This window comes from Equus przewalskii, chromosome 15, assembly GCF_037783145.1.
Source record: "Equus przewalskii isolate Varuska chromosome 15, EquPr2, whole genome shotgun sequence".
In the NCBI taxonomy this organism is placed as follows: Eukaryota; Metazoa; Chordata; class Mammalia; order Perissodactyla; family Equidae; genus Equus; species Equus przewalskii.
The window spans coordinates 42877195-42886103 of NC_091845.1; positions in this window are offsets into that span (position 1 = coordinate 42877195).

Genomic DNA, 8909 nt, shown 5'->3' on the forward strand with positions numbered 1-8909 from the left:
TTCCTGTGAGCTCCGGGCAAGACGCCTCTGCTCTACAGCAGAAGCTGGCAAACTTTTTCTGCAAAGAGCCAAGTAGTAAATATTTTCAGCTTTGTGGGCCATGCAGTCTCCGTCACAACTACTCGGCTCTGCCAGTGTTGCTCAAAAGTAGCCATAAATAATAGGTCAATGAATGAATTTGGCTGTGTTCTAGTAAGGCTTTATTTGTAGACACGGAAATTTGAATTTCGTATAAATTTCACAAGTCATGAATTATCTTTCTTCTGATATTTTTGACTCATTAAAAATGTAAAAATTATTCCTAGCTCACAGGTCATACAAAAACAGGTCCTTTGCTGTAGTTTGCAGACACCTGCTCTGCTCCAGCCATCTTCGAGTTTCAGGCGATTGACGAGTCGCATCTTCAAGCAGACAGCCAGAAGCAGTGTGGAAAACAGTGTTCGCATATAGCATTTAATAAGCACTAAAGGCCATGAGGAAACTCCTTCTGGTCCTTCCCCAAAATGCTCATCTCGTGGACATTAAAAGAATCAGTTTTGATTCTCCAAGTTGATAGCCCTTGTAACATAAACTTAAAGTGTAATGGAACTTTATGCCACATGTGTGAAAGCTGTGTGTCCTGTTCCATCTACCTGGTACAGGACAACAGGGAACACGGCAGATTGAACCACACCCCCCACCACTACCCCCAGGGCAGGACCAGGTCTCTGGTGCATGACCCTGAGCATCAGACTAGAGCCTGCTTGCTCAGTGAGCAGTACAGGCCCACAGAGGCAGGAGCTGGCGGCCAGACACACGGCAAGGTGGTATAACGATGCGGTGAATTAATTCTCAAACTCTTCCACGAAAGGCCCCCTGGCCACTATGGAGAATGCCCCCCATCCTGGGGAATCTGAGGTTGTTACCTAATACTGCCTCTTACAAGGGGCACTTTTTAAAAAATAGTACCTTTTATTTTAAAAATTCAGCAAAATTTACTTGCTACACCATCGTCTGTTTGCAAAAAATTTAATTATTTAACTTGATCATCCAAGAGGAAAACCTGTTTCCCTCCTGGCATACCGCCAAGCATCTCGGGGACGCATGCTCAGTCCCCGGGAGGGGAGCCCAGGAGAGGTGGTCCAGAATGGGCTATAGAGCCAGACAGACATGGGGCAGGGCTGGAACTGATATTTTCTTGATGACCCTGAGCAAGTTAGCTACACCCATGGAACCCCAGTATTTCCCTCTGCAAAACAGAGTTGATAATATCTACTGGGACTGTAGAGTGAGGCTTCTCAATCAGCACGGGGTAAGCTATCCTGGGCATCCAAATTGCAGGGGAAGAGATTTTAAAATGTGTTTTCTTCCTCTCTCTTTTAATGAATTAATAATTAATGTAGGGGCAAGGGGTTTGTTTTGTTCTGTTTTGTTTAGGGTATAATTTACATGTGATGAGATCTTAGGTTCTTGATCACTCTTGACAAATGCATACATCCACATAACCCAGACTCTGTCAAGATACAGAAAATTTCCATCACCTCAAAAAGTTTCCTTGTGCCCCCTCTCTAACCCTATTCCCCACCTCATACACCCCACCCCACTACACACACACAAACACACATACGGTAACCACTGTTCCCATCTCTTTCACCATTGGTTAGTTTAGTTTTGCCTTTTCTAGAACTTCATATAAATGTGATCAGAGTGTGGACTCCTGTATGCCTACTTTTGTTCAGCGTATCTGTGGGATTCAACTATGTTGTTATGCATTTCACTAGTTGGTTCCTCTTCATTGCTGGGTAGTATTCCATTCTACACCGTACCACAGTATATCCCTTCTCCATAATGGACACATGGGTTGTTTCCACTTTTGAGTTACTTTATTAAAGCTGCTGTGAAAATCCACATATGTGGACATATGTTTTCATTTTTCTTGGGTAAATATCTAGAAGTAGAATTGGAATCATAGAGTAAATGTATGTTTATGTTCATCTTCATAAGAACTCCACTTTTTCCAAAGTTTTTGTATCATTTTACACTCCCATCAGCAATACATGAGTTTGGGTTGCTCCAACATCCTCAGCATCTGGAATGGTCTGTCTTAATTTTCGCTATTCTAGTAAACGTGTAGCAGTTTCTCATTGTGGTTTTATTTTGTATTTCTCAGGTGACTATATTGGGCACTTTTTCATCTGACTATTGGCCATTCATGTCTCTCCCTTTGTGAAGACTCTTGTCTACCTTTTAAAAATTGGTTTGCCTTCCCTCAACTTCTGAATGCAATCCAAGGGTCTGGCATTTTCTCAGGATAGAGAACCATGCATGGCCCAGGTTGGCTCCATGGTCATTAAATTTGGAATATCTCCAAATAGGTGTTCAAAAGGGGTTCAGATTCACCTACTGGGTGTCTAATGGCCCTCCGTTGGGAATCTTATCTGTCAGATAAGAGGTAGGGAACTTGGGATCTCCTAAAAGATGTGGGGCTCAGGAAGCTGGAATGATGGGAAAAATCTAGAAACCAGCTCGCATGTTTTTTAAAAAGTTAAGCTTCAAAGAAACAAATTTCAAAATCTTCCCTTCTGAACGTCTTGGTAAATGATTAAGTGATGTGATGGAAGGGAACAGGCCTGAGAGGCACCTATGGAAGATATTACAACCTATGAACTTCTCATGAAAAGGTGCTTTTTAGGTCAGACTTGAAATAGGAGAAGCCTCATCTTGGTCTTTAGGTCGACACCATCCTACCTCCCCTGCGTCTGTGGCCCGGGAGGTTGCTCTCCTCTCCGTCACCCAGGACCCCAGGGTGCTTTACCTGCTCAGATGAGGGTCCTGCTACACTGATACACTGACCCAGCATCAAAGGGCTGGGAGGATCCTGTGGGGCCGCCATGGACGTGGCATGGGGCAGGGCACAGAGAGGGCATTTGCCCTATGCAGGGTTGGGGGGTGTCCAGTAGAAGTTGCTAGATGGATGCAGTCTGGGCTGGAGGTTGGGGTGGAGGACCCAGTCAGGGGAGGCGTATTCCGGGCAGGCCAGAGGCCCCCAGGGCCTGGCCATTTAGGGCAGGAACAGACAGAGGCCCAGGCAGAAAGGTGGCAAGGCTGCAGCTCAAGGGCAGCAGAGGTAAGAATAAGGCGGGGGCACATTGTGGACAGCCCGGGACACCTGGGGGTGGGGGAGGCAGCAGGCAAATGAGAGAACGAACAGCCTGACCAGCTGCAAACGCTTCCTTCCCCCTGAAGGAGATTGGGTTGCCTCCAGGACCTGGGTGCTGGGGGACTCTGAGGCAGGGCCCAGCCACTCCCTTCCATGCTTCCCTTGTAGGCACAGCTAACCCTTACTGCTGAGTGCCTGCTAGGTTGGGCAGCTTGGCACCACGCTAAATGCTTTACAGAATTCTCTCATTTAGCCTCCGGATAACCCTGTGAGGGAGTTGCTGCTGTTATCTGGATTTGCAGATAAGGAAACTGAGGCACAGAGTGGTTAAGTAACCTGCCCAAGCTCTAGAGTTGCCAGATGTAGCAAATAAAAATACAAGGTGCCCAGTTAAATTTGAATTTCAGGTAAACAATGAATAATTATTTCAATACAAGTATATCCCAAATATCGAATGGGACATACTTATACTAAAAAATTCCTTGCTGTTTATCCTAAATTCAAATTTAACTGGGCACCCTGTACTTTATCTGACAACCCTACTTTTAACCGCTTTGCCAAATAATGAAAATGAAGGATAGCAATAACTGTCATGGTTGAGGACTAACCAAGTGCCGGGCACTGTGTTCTGTCCCTAGCCAGTGGTACCCAGCCTCACCTCCACCCTGAGACAATGAGGAAGGAGAGGCTCTGAGACGTTCTGCTTAGCTGGTGAGAAACAGAACCAGGATCAAGGCCAAGTCTGTGACTCCAAAACCCACCTAGGATGTAACCTCCTGGTGTAGGGAGAATCCCGGAATTTTGCCCAGAGATGTGACCACAGCAGAGATGTGCCCATGGCAGGCCCTCCAGAACTCTCTGTTGGATTTAATTACAAGCAGGAATCATGTATTCCTGTGGTTTCCTTTCAGGACCCTTCCAGCCCAGGCTCAGAGAAGGTTTGGTAGATTTCTTCTGTGGCCCCTTTGACCTTCAGAGTTTTTTTTTCAAGAGCCCGAGCCACCTCGGTGGGAACTGGCATTCCTATTGCCAAGGACACCCCTGCAATTAGGATCTGCAAGGAAACAGCAGCTGTCCTGGCCTGGTTGCTCTGTGAAGACTCACCTGGATTAGAATACCTGAGGGCAGACCCAAGTGCGCCTCCCACATGGGGCTGCCAGAGAGCCAGCCCAGAGAAACAGGGGCTCCAGACAGCTGTGGGCGATGCCCAGAGGGGCCCTCTCTCCATTGCCTGTCACCCAGGACACCACAGACCCACCTGCCGCCCTGCACACAATCGCCCCACCAGCATCCATGTGCGGGGAGCTCAACGGCTCTCTCATGCACCTCCCCTGGTGCTAAAGGGTTTTCACAAACAAAGAGGCAAAGGAGTGGGGGTTAGGCATCACGGAGGGACGTTGAGTTTGCATCTTAGCTCTGCCATTTCCCCTCGCTGAGTTCCGTTTTCTCATTTGTAAAAGTGGAACATAACACCTACCTTGCAGCAGGAGAGTTGGGAGGGTTCATTATGAAGACCCCTTGGGCGCTCCCTGGTGCAGAGGCAGGCTCAGCAAGTGGAGTTTATTATTGCTGACATTTGAAAATATCCAGAGCAGTTGTTCTTGACCTTTTGGAAGCGCCCTCTCTCCCCCTGCCTGGAGTCTGGCTCACTCTGAGGGCACTGGGGACGTGGAGGGAGGTTTCTTGGGGACTTCCGCCTCCCTCTGACAAGCCAGCTGACATGTAGAGTCCTGGTACCACTTGGGGCTTGGAGCCGTTGCCCTGGGGCAAGTGCCTGCCCCGGTCCTGCCCATTCAGTGTAGGGGGGGGCTCCAGGTTCTCTTCTGGGTCTCGAGTCTTTGCCCTATGGGGAAGGCAGCAGACAGAGCTGGGGTGCTCCAGCACTGCCCCCGTCATTCCAGCAATGCCCCAGCCGACTCACACAGCTCCAATCCCTTCTAAACATAGATCCACGACGAGCGTGATTACCGGGTTCAATAAGCGCGTGTCTGTCACGCCACACATCTGCCTCATTCAGGAGCCCCCAATCACACTCAATTAGCCAGGTGAGATGGGAAAACCCCCGTAGACTCTCTTCCTCCCACCAGTTGTATTCAGAGAGAAGCCAAAGACCCAGCAACACCTGACGTTTTAGCTTGTGGAGTGATTCCAGGAGAACGGAGTGAGAAACTGGACCAGTGAGGCGGGTGGAGGTGGTGGGCAGTGAGGCCAGCCTGGTCAGGCTCAGATACGGCCCCGCCATTTGCTAGCTGCTTGCTAGGCCTCAATTTCCTTGTCTGTGAAATGGGAGTAGTAACAGTACTTCTCCACAGGTATTGTAAAGATTTCAAAAGGTAACACACTAAAGAGTTTATTTCCTCTCCAGACCTTTCCAGGAACACAGATTCCATGGGGACCTGGCTCTGCCATGTGCTACCTTGGCTTAAACACTTAACCTCAGCTTTCCTGTCTGTAGAATGGGCAGAATGATGCCTATCCTTGCAGGGCTGTTGGAGGAAGAATGAGAATGAAGGAGCGTGAGAGTTAGGCTCAGGGGCGTGGAGGGCTCAACACACAGTGCTGGGAGTATTATTACTCCAAGTCAGCAATCCACTCCAGCCCTGTGGGCCAGCTGTCTCGTTCCACATTCAGAAAATAGTCACTTAGTGTTACTACCTGCCAGGCAGGCCGCAGTGAGCTCTGGGTGCAGGGTGGAGATCAAACAGGCCTGGACCTCGTCCTCACAGAATATGCAGCCTAGTCTACTCACCTCCGAGGACCAAATCATTAAATCCGTGCTTATGGGTAATTGACTGAAACACATGTAAGTTATTCTTAGTTGCTGTTCTCAGAAGCATTACCAGACGGTGTCAGTGACCACTGGTGCTGCTGGTGGCTGGGCAAGGCAGGCCAGTGCTGCGGGAGTGTCGTGTGGGAGCTGAGTGCCTTCTTTGTTCCTCTCTTCTTAAAGGGCGTGATGAGGTAGAGATGTAAAGGAAGGGCTTGCCTCCACCGACAGATGAAGGGGTCAACCAAATGCAGTCTATACCCATGATGGAGTATTACTCAGCCTTAAAAAGGAGGGCAATTCTGACATATTCCACAACAGGGAGCAACCTTGAAGACATTATGCTGAGTGAAATAAACCAGTCACAAAAGGACAAATACTATATGATTCCACTTATGGGAGGTGCTCAGAGTAGTCAAAATCACAGAGACAGAAAGAAGAGGAGAGGTTACCAGAGGCTGGAGGAAGGGGGTAAGGGGTACAGGGTTTCTGTTTCAGGGGATGAAAAAGTTTTGAAAACAGAAGGGTGATGGTTTCAAAACATTGTGAATGTAATTAATGCCACTGAATCATATACTTAACAATGGTTAAAGTGGCAAATTTTATGTTATGTATATTTTACCAAAATAAAAAAATTTAAAAATTTAAAAATTTAAAAATAATAAAGGAAAGACTTAACCTTGTTCCAAGTGAGAACTGAATGTGGGCCGTAAAAGATGGGTTTTGTCCCCTGCCCTAGAGCCCACAAATGGCTCCTTGCCCCTGAACCATGACACCCTGCGCTCTCCGTGGCAGGCCCACCCACCCCACCCCACTCCCAGGCTGCTCTCCTGCTGGTACAGCCAAATGGGGGTAGCTGGGGCCTCTTCCTCGTCCCCAGCACTGACAGATGTGGCTGTGGCACTCAGGAAGGAAAGCTGAGCAGACTATTACCAACCATGGTGCAGGCTATGGGACCCTGGATTTCTGGCTCCTGGTGGACACGAAGCCAGCTCCACGGCAGGCAAGCTCCACTATCGCATATGGGCGTGACGGCAAATGAGCGAGAGAGCAGACCCCCAAGCTTTTTCTGTTTCCCCAGTTCCCTCCTTTTCTCTCAGGTCTGGGTGGTGCAGGAAAAGAATGATAAAACCATTCCCTTGCTCTCTCCTGCCACTGAGAATTATTCCTTTTGTTATTATTCCAAGACTCCCAATGAGTCTCGGGGGCTTGAGGCAGCCGCTGGGCTTGGATGGAGCTCGTTGTCAGGCACAGACCCAGGGCAGAACATAAAAGACTCAGCCTTGACATTTTGCAGATGGAAACAAATTCTGCACAGTCATGGTTGGGCTCAGAAAAAGAGAGCATTTTAATTCAGGCAGAAGATGAAAACTCTTTACAGTCCTGGCGCTGGCGGGGGAGAAGTACCTGCCCGTGGGAGACCAACACTGACGTAAACTGACCCGTGACCATGACATGGCTCTCACGCTCTATGAGCCTGAGCTCCCTTATCTGTAAAATGGGGCGACATCAAACACCCTCTTGTGGGGCTGTTGGCGCCTGCCCTCCCCATGGTGCACAGTCTATCGGTACCCCCTTCCAGTTTATTGGTCATGTCACACTTTGGTGGAGAAGGAGTGCGCTTGACTGGACCACTGATGTGTACTATTATTAATAGCTATTGTTTACTGAGCTGTTACTAGTGCCCCTCTCTGTTCTGAGAACTTTTAAATACGCATATAGATTTTGGTGGTTCCCCACCCATAACTCCTCCCCATTGACCATTGCCATGCGTATTGGCCTAACTTCCAAATGCCATCATTTCTGAATCCATCTTGGGACACTGGCTGCTGGAGCCCACTATGCCCATGCACTGAATAAGCCAAAGTGCTGAGGAATTAAAGAACCCCAAGAGCAGCCCTCAATCAGAGCCCGATGGGGATCGGTGGAGCAGCACTCAGCTCCAGTGCCTCCCTGGCCGGGTAATGCTGATGGTGACTGAGCACCAGGTGTTCCCAGTGGCAGCACACCTTGCTACCTTCTTCCTCTCCCCTGACTCACATCCCTCTCCCCAAGTGGTGTTTCCTGAGATTCCCCTCCCAAATAAACGACTTACGTTGGGATCTCTCAGGATCTGCTTTTGGGGAACCCAAACTCAGATAACACATAATCTCACTTATTCTTTACATAGAACCTAGAGGTAGGGCCTTGATCTCCCTCTCACAGATGAGAAACTGAGGCTCAACGACCTTTAGTAACTTGTCTAAGTTCCTACGGTGATGAAGCTGGGCCTGAATTCCAGCATCTGGGTCCAGCGCCCCAGCCAAGCCCTCGATCACAGCAAGCCAACAAACCTGCCCAAAGCAGCAGATTGCCAGGGAAATCAGAGGCTGCAGAGGGGAAATCTCCATGCCCCACCCCTCCTTACCCCCTACCTGCACACAGGCACCAGCTGAGCAAGAGAGAGGGAGAGAGAGAAGGGGCGGGGAGAGCGTGCTCCAGGCCTCTAAAGTGCCCACCACCAGGTGGCGCCCTTTCCAGGAGGCTCAGCCGGCCTTAGCCGAGGATCTAGACACAGGCAAGTGGCGTTCACTAGGTCTGACCAGCTACTGCCAAGAACCAAGGTGTCCACCTTCTGCCTCTCCACAAAAGGCAGAACCTGAACTAGGACATTTCTCCGAGCTCGCGGGGCTTCTGAGCTGTTCGAGTAACACACACACTCACACTTCCCAGCTGTTAGCAGTCAGGGGACAGAGCACTCTTCTCTGCCAGGAAGGTGGAGAGTTCTAGAAACCCTCTCTGTGGTCACTCAGGGCAGCAAACCAAACTGCATCTCCACTCAGCATCCGCACTGTGGGTTGTTGCACCCCCACTCTGTCTCATCCTTCCCCCAGGCCTGTGGGTGGACCTGAGATGTGGGCCCACTGAGGCAGGTGCAACAGGACATTCATTTTGGTTGAACTGCCCACTGCTCTGGCCTCTGGCCTTGCCTGTGTACTTGGGAGGGCAGCAGCGAGGGAGCAG